The sequence below is a fragment of the Helianthus annuus genome, chromosome 8 (assembly GCF_002127325.2).
Source record: "Helianthus annuus cultivar XRQ/B chromosome 8, HanXRQr2.0-SUNRISE, whole genome shotgun sequence".
In the NCBI taxonomy this organism is placed as follows: Eukaryota; Viridiplantae; Streptophyta; class Magnoliopsida; order Asterales; family Asteraceae; genus Helianthus; species Helianthus annuus.
The window spans coordinates 157,494,484-157,510,873 of record NC_035440.2 but is presented as its reverse complement, the minus strand read 5'-3'; the positions used below and the strand labels follow the sequence as shown (position 1 = coordinate 157,510,873).

The window sequence follows — 16,390 nt, the reverse complement described above, 5'->3', positions numbered from 1 at the left end:
TATTTTTGGCGCCGTTGCCGGGGACACAAGGATTTTAAGAAAGTTAGGAATCAACGGCCTAATCGTTTTTTCTAAATTTTTCTTTTATTTTTAGATTTTTCTGAATTTTTCAGTTCCTGCAGAGCTCAGCACGGGCCGTGCCTGGTCAGACATGGGTCGTGCCCTACGTTGTTATTAGCAGTTTTTATTTTCCGAGTTACAGAGAGCTGATCACGGGGCCGTGTCGGTGCAACACGGGGCCGTGTCCAACTCCCCAGTAACAGGGATCCGGAAAACGATCACTGTATCTCCGACCATGTGTCGTGTTCATCTGAGCACGGGGCCGTGGTGAACCTTCTGACCAACATTCTTTTCTATTTTTTATTGCAGGACTTGGAACTCAGGCGTCACATTTGCATTCTCCACGTAGTGTATGAGCTCCAGTTCCAGTAGAGACATAAAAGAACCCCTAGACGAACCCGAACGCTTTCTACGAAAGAGACTCAAAGCTAAAAACCAAGAGAAAGTTTCGGGGGACCTACTTCCAATGGCGGACCAACGTACCCTCATGGATTACGTACGACCCACAGTAGGTAATCTAGGCGCCGCTATCAATGCACCGAATGTCAAAGCCAACAACGTCGAACTTCGGCCACATTTGATACAAATGCTTCAAAACTCCGCAACCTTCCATGGGCTTGCGGGCGAGGATCCCCATCTACATATTACTAATTTCTTAGAAATGTGTGATAACTTTCGGATCAATGGAGCATCCAACGATGCCATCCGCCTTCGAATGTTTCCATTTTCACTAAAAGACCGAGTTAAGGCTTGGCTCAACGCCCTCCCAGTTGGCTTGGTAAACACCTGGGATGAACTGGCCCAAAAGATTCTATATATGTATTTCCCTCCTGCTAAAACGGCTAAATTAATGGTTGAAATTAATACATATTTACAAGAGGATGGGGAATCCTTATATGAAACTTGGGAAAGGTTCAAGGAGCTACTAAGAAAGTGTCGTCATCAAGGTCTTGCGGTGTGGCAACAAGTATCCACGTTCTACAATGGATTGTTACCACACACAAGACAAACACTTGACTCTAGCTCCGGGGGACTTTTAGGTAATCGCCGCCCAAATGAAATACATAATCAAATTGAGGAAATTGCTCAAACCAATTTTCAGTGGCACACTCCCCGAGTCAATAAATCTATTGCCCCGGGCGCCCATAAGGTTGATGAAAGCACTTCTTTACAAGCCCAAATCGAGGCCCTCTCTTCAAAAATCAAAAAACTAGAAATGACAAAAACCGCCTTGGTTATGGCTTGTGAAGGGTGTGGTGGGCCACACGAAAATTGGAGTTGTATGAAAGAGTTAGATGATCAAACAGAGTCGGTAAACTACATTGATAATAGACCTAGGCCGTCGGGTCCTCCAACGGGTACCTACAACCAAGGATGGCGTAACCACCCTAACCTTGGCTGGAGAGAACCCGGCAATAGTGGTAACCAACAAAATTTAAACCAACGAACAAACTTTCAACAACCAAGAAACGAGTAACAAAATTTCTCTCAACAACAAAGTGGACGAGAAAGGCTTGAAGATACTGTATCTCGCCTCATCTCCGACACCGAAAAGAAAAACTCGGAACGATTTCAACAATTGGAATCGAATTTTAGAAATCAACAAGCTAGTATACAAAACATTGAAAAACAATTAAATCAAATAGCTCAGAATTTCTCCGAGAGACCACAAGGCGCGTTACCAAGTAATACCGAAACCAACCCGAAAGCACAAGTCCATCTCATAACATTGAGAAACCGTACCTTAGGTTTCGAAGAGGCTCCGCCACCGCCAACTGAAAGAAGCACAACTCCGTCCCAACAAGAGAAGGCTTCTCCGCCAATTCAAGAGCCTACTAAGGCTCCTCCGGTTCCATACCCCGGTCGGTTAATTCGTCAAAAGACCGATGAGCAATTCGCAAAATTTAAAGATTTATTAAAACTATTGCATGTTAATATTCCATTTATCGAAGTCCTAACTCAAATGCCTAAATATTCAAAATTTATGAGGGACTTCCTCACTCATAAAAGGAAAATTGAATTGCAATTAGTTAACTTAGGCGAAGAATGCTCCGCCTTACTACTCAACAAACTTCCGCAAAAGAAGATTGATCCTGGAAGCTTCATAGTTCCTTGCTCAATTGGGGAATCCCCCATTCGCAATGCACTAGCCGATCTTGGGGCTAGCATAAACCTCATGCCCGCTTCAATGTTCCAACGACTCGGCCTAGGAAAAACAAGCCCTGCGAAGATGAGCATACAACTTGCCGACCGATCCGTCAAATATCCACAAGGTGTCGCTGAAAATCTATTGGTCAAAGTCGAAAATTTCGTCTTCCTGGCCAACTTTGTCATACTAGACATGGAAGAAGACGCTAAAGTCCCTCTCATCCTAGGGAGGCCATTTCTAGCCACAGCACAAGCAGTGGTAGACATGAATGACGGAACACTAACATTGAAGTTTGGGGAAGAGGAAGTGAAGTTTGGGGTTAGAAAAAGAGTAGAAGACGAAGATCCGGTCAACTACATGAAGGTCATCAACTCAAGCTTGGATGATGCTCTCCGACGGTGTAGCATGGGATGCAAAACATCCCACTTGGGTAACAAATGACCAGGCTTTGGGTCTAGCCAAGGACCCTTATAAACGTGGCGCACCACGAAGGCATTCCGCGAAACTATCCTTAGTTTAGAATAATCTTTATGTTTTCTAGTTTAGTTTTAATTTTCAGGAATAAAAAACACTCGGGATGGTGAAGGATAACAAGGGAAACTTGCACCAGCGCCCCATGCACGAAAACAGGACCATCCGACAAATTTTTCTTCGTTACAGCAAGTTCAGCACGGGTCGTGCCCGCCCAACACGGCCCCGTGCTGCACAATCGGCAGAAAATGCCTAGTTCAGGTAAACTGGACACGGGGCGTGCTCACTAAACACGCCCCCATGTCCAGGCTTCTGTCTCTTTTTACAAATTTTTGTTACTGGCACCTGAACACGGGGCCGTGTCCAGACGCCCAGTAACATAAAATTTTGCTTTTTCACATCTTTTTACACATTCAATCAACCTAAAAACTTATTTTTGGGACACATTGAGGACAATGTGTAATTTAAGTGTGGGGGGGGGGGGGAATGCTAAAACCTTGAATCTTGCAAGTCCTAATTAACAAGCCTTACACAAAACTCTATTGGAACCGCTAATCACCCAAATTTTTTTCAAAAAATTTTCATTTTTTTACTAGTCTAGGTTTAAGTTGGGAATTTCAAAATTCTAAAAATGTTATATTTTTACAAATTTACAACCGATAGCGTCGTGATAAAAAGAACCAACATAAGAAAATTATGAAACGGCATGACAAACTTAGTTAAAATTTGATTATATATACTTGATCACACAAAAACCCATTCCCACAAAAGTGAGTTTTGAGTCTTTATCGAGCATACAAATACATATCTTTAAACAAATGCTCATTTTTCGTTTCTTGTGTGAATAGCCGCTTGGTTCTTACAACTCGAGAACTTGCCACGACGATACATTCCCGGTCCTTACCAACTTAAACCCGAGTAAGTAAATGATGGAGGCATTAGGACTAACCCTTTTTATTTTGACACCATTATTTTTTTTCTACCACCTACCCAAAATCCCCCTAGTTAACCCCTTTGAGCCTAAACCTTTTCGTTTCTTAACCCAAAACCAAACACCCTTTTACCCACCTAAACCTTTTTCCTTTTAAACCCTTTATTTTAGTAACAAAGCTCGGTTTTTCTTATGACTTGAAAAAAAAATAATAATAATAATTGAGGATGAAGCCAAAGAAATAAACAAACAAGTTTATCAAAAATAACTTTGTTTGAAATGCTTCATCAAAATAAAAAAAATATGAAAAATATCGAGTCTTATGAAAACCAACGCTTTTTACGTTTTTCGCCATTTTACTAACCACTAACCCAACCACCCACCTTTAGCCCAAGCCTAACCCTTCAACCAAAAAGTCCTTTTGATATTTACAAAGGTGTATAGTTAAAAACGAGGAGGATTGATTGCTTGGCAAGCTTATGGTAGGAGTAAGTTCCATGCCGCTCTCGAGTGATTCACTAAAAATACACATTCGGCCGAGTGTTAAGTGATCCACCGTGAGGTATGTGAACTTGTATATAAATGGAATTTTAAAAAGGCATGTTATGCCCTAATAAGTAATTTATCTTTTGAAACGTTTTTAATAAATCATGACGAATAAGATTGTAAATAAATGAAAATAAAACTTAATAACGAATATTGGAAATCCCGACACTCTATGACAAGTCCAAAAAAAAAAAAAAAAAAAAAAAAAAAAACCTTCTCTTCTACCCATTCCATTTGGGAGTGTAAAGCCACATTATAAAGAGTTTTGCTTGAGGACAAGCAAAGATTCAAGTGTGGGGGTATTTGATGTGCACAAAATACAACATATAAATTACATCAATTGTGGCATAAAACTAACCCTTTTGTTAGTACTAATGTTGGAAAAAATGTGGTTTTGTCTTCCTTTTGTATTTTCAGGATTAAATGAGCTCAAATAAACAAAAGAAGCAAAAAGGCAGCTAAATCTAACATAAATACAAGAAAAGGAACAAACATGGCATGCCCGAACCCCCCCCCCCCCGACAGCATCTTCCCAAGCAAAACAAAGAGAACAGAAGGCTGAACACGCCCCGTGCTCGGTGAGCACGGGGGCGTGCCCAAGTGTCAGCAGAAAAGACAAAGTTGTAGAAGCTTCTATCGTCCACCACGGGGCCGTACTCAGCGGACACGGGGTCGTGGTCAACTATAAGATTCGTAGAATCCAGGCAAATCTTGATAGTACAAATACGCTTCTGCACACGGGGTCGTGCTCAGCGGACACGGGGGCGTGGTCAACTAATGCAGACAAACTGCAATTAATGAAGAAAGAGAGAAGGATGGACACAGGGTCGTGCCCGAGCTTCTGTTCAGCCTATAAATAGGAGTGGTTGGATCACTTGCAACTCATCCCTTGGCACACCACCTCTCTCACACTTCATCCACCACCCACCACCATCACAACACCATCATCCACCACCATCATCCATTGTCCATCATAGAGTGTGTGAGTCGTCTCGGGATTCAAGATTGATCGTAAGAGTTCTTGACAATCAAAGGCAATGTTTGCCTAAGTCTCTTACATCACTTGGACGACCTCGGTATCTTACAAACACTATACTACGACTACGATGGGTGCACTTGCCCATATGTGTGTTTAGTGTTAGTAAATATCGTGTTTTATAAATTTAAAACTTGGCTAAAAAAGTGTAATAATAGCTTAAAATATACACCTAATATATATAGCACTACACACGCATCAGTATGGTTTAAATTTTGAATCTGAAGCCAGAATTTTGAATTTTGAATTTAGGAGTTTTCAATTTCTTATGCATGAATACATATATATGAGCAGAGGTTTGATGGCAGTGTTTTAAATAGATTTTAAATATTTAGACTTATGTCGCTGAGATTTCTTTTTTTTATAGAAAGTATAGATAGATATAGATTTAAACCATTTGATGGTTTGTTTCGTTTTCTTTAATTCAATATAGCGTAGCATTTCGGTTTAGTTGTATGGTATTGTTGATTTTGTAACCGAAACCCAACCAAAGAAAACCATTTATAAAAAATTAAAGACCGAAGCATCGTTTTTCATATAGATAAGTTAATTGACTTTTTCCCTGCACTAGTAGGAAACTAGGTACGTACCATATTTTTAGTTGTATTTTGTCGCAAATAGGATTCTGCGGTACAAAATGCAGTTGCAAAACTAGGTATTGGCCATTTTGCAACCAGAGATTACTTTGCGACTAAATTTAGCGATCACATTTCCTGTGGACACGGTGTTTGTTAATATTTTAGTAATTTTGTATTTATGTGTAAGCAGCCATGAGCTTAAATTAATAGAAACGTGACAACTGTTGTGATGAAAATATTAATGGCGACGTCTAGGGATTTGACTGATCGAAAGACTATGACAGAAAATACATGATAGATTAGATCAATAGCTTTTGATTCCATAAATTGATGTGCACTGGTCCAGGTTCAATGGCCCTATATAAAAGTCCATGCATTCTAAATTGACTTTTCTTTTATAAAAAAAACGTCAAGCACCACAACTGCTCATGCGTCATGCATAAACTCATAAACAATACACAGAAACGACGTCGTAATTAGGTAATATTATTATTATTTTTTTTTTTGCTATTTATAATTGTATTATTGGTTGTAGATCTTCAGTTACGTATATGGTTAATGTTATTTTTTTTATTACCATGTAAGGCTTTCTACGTAAATGGTTGAAGTTAATTTTTAGAGTAAGCTGTAATTTTGGTCCTTGAGGTTGTCATTTTGGTCCTTTTGGTAAGTTTTGCCACTTTAATTCAAATCTCAAATTTTTTGCATCTGTGTCCTTGTGGTTTCGGTTTTATTGTCATTTTGTTCTAAATCTCAAATCAGGTCAGATTTCTAAAGAAAAACTGGTTTTTGTCCTTTTCCTCAGGGGCATTTTGGTCTTTATGAGCAGTGCCGGAGTTTAACCAAAAGTTTCGAGGGGGCGTAAAGTGATGGGACCCAGTTTTTCTTTTCCTCTCGTTATGTTTTAGGTCAGGTCGGGTTGGCTATTCAATTCAAGTCGGGTCAAATAATAATAGTTCCAAATAAAACAAAGTGTATATTTACCAAATTACCCATCATTTATATACAAAGTTTATAAATCTTTAGGATATACAATTTAGGAAAACAGAAATCGGGGGGGGGGGGGATCCAATATAATTTTAAAATTTTCGGACGAAAAATCGAAACTTATACACTTTTAACCGAAACATTGGGATGGCCGGGTGCACCCCCGGGCACCCACAATAGTTCGCCACTGTTTATGAGGGCACTTGAGTTATTTTATCTATTTATTTAGAAAAAATATAAATATGCACACATCACCCACTTCACTCTCAAAATGACAGTTTATACATTGCTCAAAATCCACCCACTACCACCACTAAATCCAGCCACCACCTGAACTGAACAAACACCACCACCACACGAGTACCACCCATCTGCTAACTCACTTCACTCTCGAAACCCTAAACCACGAGAACAAACCACATAATTACACCCTCCCCAAAACCACCCTCACCGTAGAGAGAGTGATTGGAAGAGAGAGAGAGAGAGTGACGGAGACAATGACGGCCGGTTTCTAATCATCAACCACCAATGAAGACGAATCACAGATCAGAGAGTGACAACCGCTTTCTAACGCCGCGGTACTACGGCTCCGGTGGTCCGATCGGGTCTCCGACGACGGCGGTTGTGGTGATGATCTTTTTTGGGTTGTTTTGTCACCACATCTTTTGATGAAATTTGTTGATGCATTGAACGAATGAATGAATATGATCTTATCTTTTGTCGATCTACGTGTAGAAGAGTTAGGGTTTGGATTAGGGTATTTAGTCCAATGTGTTTGGGGAAGATGAAGACATGGGTGAGGAGGTAGTGGTGGCGATGGTGAGAAGGAGGTGGTGGTAGCGGCTGTGGTGAGGAGGTAGTGGTGGCGGTGGTGAGAAGGGAGGAGGAGGTGGCGGTGGTGCAGTTGAAGGTGGCTGTGGAATTAGGGTTTGGGTTGAGGAAGGAGATGGGCTTTTATAAGGTCAGGTTATAATATTTTAGTTTTATTAATTTTAATTGATAATCGGTTATAATAAAACGTAAATGACAAAAATACCCCTATGGAAAAGGACAAAAGTTGAGGGTTTGATTAGGTTAATCTGACAAGATTTTACTTTTGGACCAAAATGACAATAAAAATAAAACCTCAGGAACCCAGATACAAAAAGTTTGAGATTTGAACTAAAGTGACAAAACTGGCCAAACCTCAAAAACCAAAATGGCAGTTTACTCTAATTTTTAGGCCATGGGGTATGGGGCTTGGGTTGGGGCGTGGCCCTTGGGGCTTGGCTTTCAAGCCGGGCGTGGGGCGGGCTAGCAACGTGACATGGCAGACTCTCAATGGCCAAACCAATCTAGCCATTTCACATGCCCCCATGTGTCAACTCATACCCCCAACCCAAGCCCTCAACCCAAGCCCCACCATACCCCATCCAAAGTGGGTTTGAGAATTGAGTTTTGAAATTTACACGTGTCAACCAATGCCCCAACCCAAACCTACCATACCACACGTTCTTATATTACTATGTAAGGCTTTCGATAGCTTCTTAAATTTGTTTGATTAGAAGGTGACTAAGTGAAATTCATGGGAAACTTCAATTTGTCAATAAACAAGATATGTAAGATATATATGTTTGTCATTTTTCACATTTCACAATATTAAAAAAATGCAATTTGGAATGATTTGAATATCAGCGGCTAGAAATGAAATAAAACGTATGCCTTCGTCTATCTATGTGCGCGCATCTTCTAATGTGGGTTGGACTCTTACGGAATTAATAAGTATGGGTTTTGATTCAAGAAACAAAATCATATAGCATAATTCTTCTGTCTTCAAACATAAAGTAACATCTTTGCGAAAAACTTGAATTTCTTTTAGTTTATTTTAATGGAGATTTAAGTTTTGGTAACCATTAGAATCCGTTTTTAGGAGACTCGCGTGCCTTATCAATGCCTTACTAACAAAAAGACGAGATAAATTGTAGTTCGTAATGGCATGTGACCTATAAGAGATTATGGCAAAAACCCTGTTAAGGTAATGATCATTCAAACTTAAAATCTATAAAAGAGAAAACATGTGATGTACTTACCATTACATCATTTGATATATAGGTTATGGATGTGTAATTTCGAAATTAAAAGATTGAGATGACTAGATTTGATAAGATTAGAGTTGTATTTTCATAAAGGCTTGAGATGTGGCATTATACAAAACATAATTTTGTTTTTTATATAACCTTATATGATGTAAACTTAATGTAAAGACATTTTTTACTTTTTATTTTATTTATTACTTATTTTTATTATTTTTTTTATTTTTTTGCATTTTTCGGGTCAAGTTTTGCTATTATTAACGTTTTTTATCGTTAAGAACTCGCTAAAAATCTTATAAATAGCTATATAAAGAACTTTTTTTTGGAAATTCCTTTATAGGTTAAACTAACTGGAAACTAAAATTTATATATTTTTGATAGGTTTAAAACGGATTTTAGCTATTAAATCAAATATATGCATATTTTTGGGTTCTTTAAAAACCAAAAATCCAAATAATTAAATACCTAAATCTTTCAATAAAAATTGAAAATTTATTTATATTATCAAATGATCATACTAAAAAAGCCTGGGACATTGTCAAACTTATTTTGAACAAAGTTTCTCGTTTTTCTTATTTTTGCAAAGTTTGTTTACTTTTAAGATTTACGACAACCAACCATTTTAGTGATCAAAACCAAATATGTAAGGGTGTTGCTAAATATGCTCCCATAAGATTTACGACAACCAATCATTTTCGTGATCAAATCAAATATGTAAGGGTGTTGCTAAATGTACTCCCATTTTTTTTTTAATTTTACTGGTTGCACTTCTCCCTGAAGTTTGTAAATAAATACAATCAACTTTTGTATTTTCTAATTTTTAAATAACTGTTTTTCTAATAAAGAAAAGTATTATGATTTTTTTTTCAGTTTTTGTTTTAGGAAGTGCTTTCGATGTTATTAAATTTTTTTAAAATAACGTTTTTACTAAAAAAAGCATTATTTTTTTTCAATTTTATTTTAGAAAGTGTTTTCGATGAATAAAGTTGACTGGGAGTAGGGATTGAAGATGATTATAACATTTTTTTCCACAAAAACTGTTTTTTTTTTTTTAATTTTCGTTTTGAGTAGGGGTTGTAAACGAATCGAACGAACATGAACGAGGTCATGTTTGCGTTCGTTCGTTAAGATAATGCAAATGTTTGTTAACTGTTCACGAACACAAGTCAAACAGAAGTTTATGTTCGTGTTCGTTTGTTAAGATAAAAAAGGGGGAAAACAAAACTTAAGAAGGAAAATCAAACATTATAAAACATTTAAAACTTTTAACAAATCAACAAAAACGAACGAACATATTATTGTACGTTCACGAACACAGTCGAACGAACGAGACATTTGTTCGTGATCGTTCATTTAATTAGTCGAACGGAATATCTTGTTCGTTCATTTAAACGAACGAATTTAAACGAACTTATTTTGTGAACGGCTCAAACTGTTTACTGAACGTTCGGCTCATTTACAACCCTAGTTTTAAGTAGATTCTCGAATAGAGACAAAAAAAGGAAAAAAAAGAAATACCTTATGGATTTATTTAAATATCTCTTTAAAGTAAATTATACAAACAATATTTTATTCAAATGTGATTTAGTTGTTTATCATGCAACAAATATTAAAGATCGTTGTGTGCTGCAAACATGTGTGAAAGTCTGGTGGTGAAATCATAATACATAAACAAAATTGAGGATTAATATATATAGGGGGCTGCTAGAATGAAAACCACCCCGATTTGTAAGAACCGCGAGAACTACACCCCATGGAGCGCCGTTCGCCATGATTTTTTACGGCTCCGTGGGGTGTAGTTTTTTACACCACAAGTTTGGTGTTTTTAATTTTTTTTCTTTTTTCTTTTTTTTTTTCGCCAAACTTGTGGTGTAAAAAACTACACCCCACGGAGCGCCGTTCGCCATGATTTTTTACGGTTGTGTTTATAATACACACATCTACTTGTAAAAAAAATAATGGCGAACGGCGCTCCGTGGGGTGTAGTTCTCGCGGTTCTTACAACTCGAGGTGGTTTTCATTCTAGCGGCTCCCTATATATATATATATATATATATATATATATATATATATAAGAGAATGATCCGTTAGGGTGTAAGGGGTGCTCACCTAAGAGGTGAGTCCCCTCTCTTACGCCCAACCAACCAACTAGTGCCACGTCCACTCCCCTCTTAAACTCCCCTAACACCCCTTTTTGATGGCGGCACTCCCCTCTTAGGTGAGTTTGGTTTTTTTTTTTTTTTTTTGGTAAAATTATGCATGTTTATAAATTAAATAAAAGACATTTCATTAAATTTAAAAAAAAATACATTCAAACTAGAAAATAAAAATCACATTCAAACTAGAAAATAAAAATTACATTAAAACGAGAAAATTAAAATTTTAGAAATCGCATGGCCACCCGTACTTGTTAGCGAGTTGCACCGCTCGAACCACCACGAGACGGTTTCGAGACCCGCCCCTTAGTTTTTTTCTTGGCCTCGCGGGGTTGGTTCTCCATTGCTCGGTGTGAAGGGGGTGTGGTTTGAGAGTATAAAAAATAAAAAGTGAAGTGGGTGTGGTTGGAGAGTATAAAAAATGTGTGAGAATGATATGGTTTGAGTATAAAAAAATGTGTGAGAATGATGGTTATTTATATATGTTTTAGAAAAGTGATTTTTTTTTTTAAATCGGACCGTTGCCTCATGACCGTTCCTCAATTCTCGTGCACAAAACAGCGGTGAGTCTACACCGGATGACCCCCCCGATTCGGGTCCCCGCATTGATGGCGGCGGTGTTCCCGATCGGGGACAAGGGTCACCGCTCCCCTTCCCCGAGAACGCCCCGTACACCCTTAGGAACCACCCTATATTGCGAGAACCGCGAGAAGAACCAAGTTGAACACAACTTAAAATACTTAAAAAATCAAAAAAACACATAATTTTTTTTAATATTTTTATCAAAAAATCGCTACATTTCGTTATTAAAAAATAAAAAAAGACTATTTAAAAAAATTATTTTCCTAGTGATTTGTTTAAAAAAAAACTTTTTTTTTGCTACTAGAAATAGCGATTTTTTCATAAAAAAATATAAAAAATTGTGTGTTTTTAGATTTTTAAGAGTTTTTTTTTGGTTTTTAGGGGTTTTGTTTTTAGCATTTAGCTTGGGTGGGGGTGGGGGTTAGGTTTTGGTGGTGTAGTGGGTTTATTTTGTTGTGTTCACATTAGTTCTCGCGGTTCTCGCAACAAAGGTGATTCTCGCATGAACCTACCCTGTATATATATGTATATATATATATGTATATATATATAGGGGAAGGTTCAAATGAAAACCACTAGTTATTGTGAAAACTCGAAAACTAATTAAAAAAAGCCAAAAAAACATACAAAAATTTTTTTTTTTGCAATCAAAATTTCGCAGGTTTTTTAATATAAAAAAAATTCAAAAAAAAATTTTTTTTTTATGTAGTGCACATGTGTAATACTTCACATATGTATGTGTACTACACATGTGTATTATTACACATGTGCACTACACAAATTTTTTTTTTTTTTTTTTGAAAAAAAGTTTTTTTATATATATAAAAACTAGCGATTTTTATAAGAAAAAAATTGAAAAAAAAAAAAAATTTTTGTGTGTTTTTTAGGCTTTTTTTAGTTAGTTTTCGAGTTTTCACAATAAAAGTGGTTTTCATTTGAACCATCCCCTATGTCCATACTTATGCATATATGTTATGAAGCGCAACTCGTAGACATATATTGCGAATAAGTAGACATGATAAAGAGTCACCAACAAAAATCGTTAGCATTGTGAAAACCTTAATACGTATATGTATATGGAATTACATATATATATATATATATATATATATATATATATATATATATATATATATATATATATATATATATATATATATATATATATATATATATATATATATATATATATATATAAATGCCAACATAATTTAATATAAAGACTTCTCTTAAAAATCCTCAAAAATATGAGAAAATCCTATATAACAGAGAAACTTGATTGTTTTTAGAACAATTCGTTAATAAATTGTTTCCATCTAAATTAGGATATGTGAATTTGATCCAAGGGATTGCGATAATTTAAAAACGCACCCAAAGGTGAGTGTTACAGAACCGCACTTTTTACTGTTTTATTAACTTTTTTCGGGGTAAAGAACACGTCTTTAATAAGAGTGAATATATGTTTTCGTGTAAAACATGATTTAAAATAAATGTATTTTAGTGAGAATTCACTAAAACGTCATTTTACCATCTTATATAATGTGTTCAGAGAAAAACATGTTATTAAAAGCTAAGTATATGTTTTCATTTAAAATATGCTTTTAAATTATATAAAAATGTATTTTCATCGAGAATAGGATTTTTATAGTATCATAACGCGTTTATGAACTCAAAAAGATGTACAACTTAAACTGTTTTCGAGAAAAACGGGTTTAAAAATATATTATACTGGTTTCAGGGAGGAAACTGGGTGAATAGACGATGTTAGGGGCATAACGATCGTAAAGATTAAAAAACAAAGTTTTAAATCTAAGTTGGAACAAATTCACTAGTCCTTAGAGTGTAAGTAACGGAATAGGCTTACGTCACATGAGAGTGTAAGTAACAGAATAGGCTTACGTCACATGGATACAATAGGGATTTGTACAACATTCAATATTAAATTGTTATTCAGTATGTTATATGTATTAGTGAATTGAGGACATGCATTAGATGCATCATAGCCGTTTTAATCTCTTAAGAATACGCGTGGAATCGTTGATAGATCTATCGGGTTGACTACCCCATCGTGATCGGTCGCTCCGATCTACATAGCAACGAATTCGCATTACATTAATAGTCTAGCATGGATTAATCCCTCGATCTTATTATATAGCTTGTAAAGTCTTGCAAACATACGAAACCGACATCATAACGAAAATTTAATATTATTCAATCAAAGTCGTGAGTATAAGTTTTCATCGGAAACAGGCTTGCAGAGTTATTTCGGATGAAACCTTCCGTGGCATTTTTAAGTGAAATAGGATGTAATCCGATATCAAATCATATTATGACGACATTATTTTCATCAAAATGAATGTCTTATTTTCAAACACATGAAAATGTTTTTAAATATGTAATTGTTTACAGACCTTTAAAGGGACAAATAAGGAAGTTTCCACAAATAAAACATTACGGAAAAATTACATGTGAACTCACCCTCCTTTTTATTGACACTTGATTTTTAACGTGTCTACACGTATATGATTTTGGCTTCGGAGAATTTTGGCTAGTGATGTCATGTTGTCACACCCTGGCTTTGCGGAAGCGTGGTTAATTTGGTGTGACTTCTTAATACCATAGCTTAATCATAACAAGCTATATGAATTAAAAATATGCAAGATCATCCATTGAAAATAAAATAGTAAAACATTGTCTTAATGGGTTAAACACCCAACAACCACAACTTGTCTAAACATTACAAATGCAAACTTAACATAAACATGATTCAAGGACTGTGACTTGTCCAGGAAAGAGTCACAAGCCTCGAACCCTGGATGACCTCCGGCCTAATGCAGCGGAAAACAAGCCATACCGCGCCAGATCGTTAATTCCCTGAAATACATGTAAGTTGAAAAATCAACAATAATGTTGAGCGAGTTCATGCGAAAGTGAGTATATAAACCTTTATCTTTATCAAAAACCTGGTATGTAGCAAATAAGGAAAAAGAGATCACCAATGGTTTGCAAGGCCATTGATATGTGTGAAGTGCAAGTAGGGATGACTCAAACCTAGCGGATTTATGCGTCGGGCACTAAGTCACCCCGAGGTCCGTTATGCTGGACCTGGGGCTGGGCTCGCTACACCCAGATAGATCTACCGCTCCTGTCCCTCGGTCCTACTACGAGGATTAATGGCCTCAAGTTGTGCCTACCCACTCACATGATCTGAGTAACAAACCTCCTTACGCTAACCATACCGTGTATCAAGTATTCAAAATCATAGTAACATGTATTTCACCCCCGCAGTTTATAAAACTGAAAACAGTTAAGAGAAAAGGGGGACATGAACTCACAGTGAGTGCGTCACAATACCAAGTAATCCAAATATCCAACTGCTGCGCAACGACCTACATGTGCTAATTCTATTAGACGGATGGCCGTGCATTAGCTTTATAGTTTACATTTTGGGGAAACAGTTAGACAACCGTTCCGTGTATATACTTGGTAGTTAATCTCCTTCCCAAGGATGGGGGAATTAATACATGCGTGTTTATAATATTAAGTCTCACTTAATATATTTTATTTCTCATTCCAAAATATAATTATTTTTCTCAAAAATAATATATTTTCTCTTTACATAATACTTTCCAAAATAATACGTTGACAATATCCGCATTCGTGAATATTTCCGTATAAAGCGTAAGTTACGTTTTAACGATTAAATGGTAATAGTAATTACCGTTGTAACTTATATGTTTGTCGTAAAGGCGTTGGTATTATTTTGGATTCGACAAAGTTAGTAAATATTATTTTTACTCTAAAAATAATATTTATATATTTTCACAAAATAATCATAAACAGTGTGTGAAAAATATATTTACCGAATATATATTCATCACGTTTAGTTTTGTGAAAATCCCACCTCCGAATATTTGTGATAAAGTCATGGCGAAATATATTTTGTAAACATGTCAAAAGTAGTCTAACACTTGTAAATAATTCTAAGTGTTAGATTTTTAGAAAATTTCGCCAGAGTTTCCCCTGTAACTGGAGGTGGCCACGCTTTCAAGCGTATCATTTTCTTTTACAAAATCATTCCAACAATTTCTTTAAATCAACCAAATCAATTTCCGATACTTCAAACTAGTTTCAACACATTAACTCGCAGACTAGTATGTAAAATCACATTATTACATGAACTTGTAGTTTTTCTAAAACTATTGTGTAGATCTCGTTATATTTAGTGGATCTATGTATAAAATAGTTTAGTCTTGTAAAAACCCCGTTTTTGGAACAAATCACTCTTTACAACTTCCCGACAACTTTTATAAAAATTGTTATTTTGTCGGATCTTTCGTTTCACAAGTGTTTATACACTTGTACTTTGTAAAAATCATATTTATTAACTTGTCATCCAACTTTTATAAAACATGATTTTCTCGACACTTGGTTCTACGAATATACCACTTGTACATACGTAGATCGGCTCGTTTTAACTACTATTTTTCATGTCAAAACACTTTTACACAAGTTCATGTTTCCCGTGTGGTGGAGTTTCACCTTTTAACCCTTGTACAAAAGAAACAAGTGTATGTCAAGATTCGGGATCTTAACAAAGTCGGGTTAAACGATGATAAGAGCCACCACAACGTAGATCGGGCCTCAGCAATCAACATATTCAATTACTACGACTTTTACACGCGTTATATGCTTTTAACCAACAATATTCGAGTTTTAGTAGACTTTTTAGATTCAAAAGATGGGTTACCGACTTTTAACCGTTAAAAATCCTTTTAACCACTTTAGATACGATCAAGAACAAGTTTTAAATGTTATACCT

The 16,390-nt window shown here is 36.1% G+C and overlaps 1 non-coding gene across 1 annotated transcript; it reads right to left on the bottom strand.

Moving 5' to 3' along the window:
* Window positions 1-904: 904 nt before the first annotated feature.
* On the bottom strand, window positions 905-1,011 carry LOC118481586. The gene has a single exon (XR_004865797.1). It is a non-coding gene; the product is annotated as a small nucleolar RNA R71 (small nucleolar RNA).
* Between the last annotated feature and the right edge of the window lie 15,379 nt (window positions 1,012-16,390).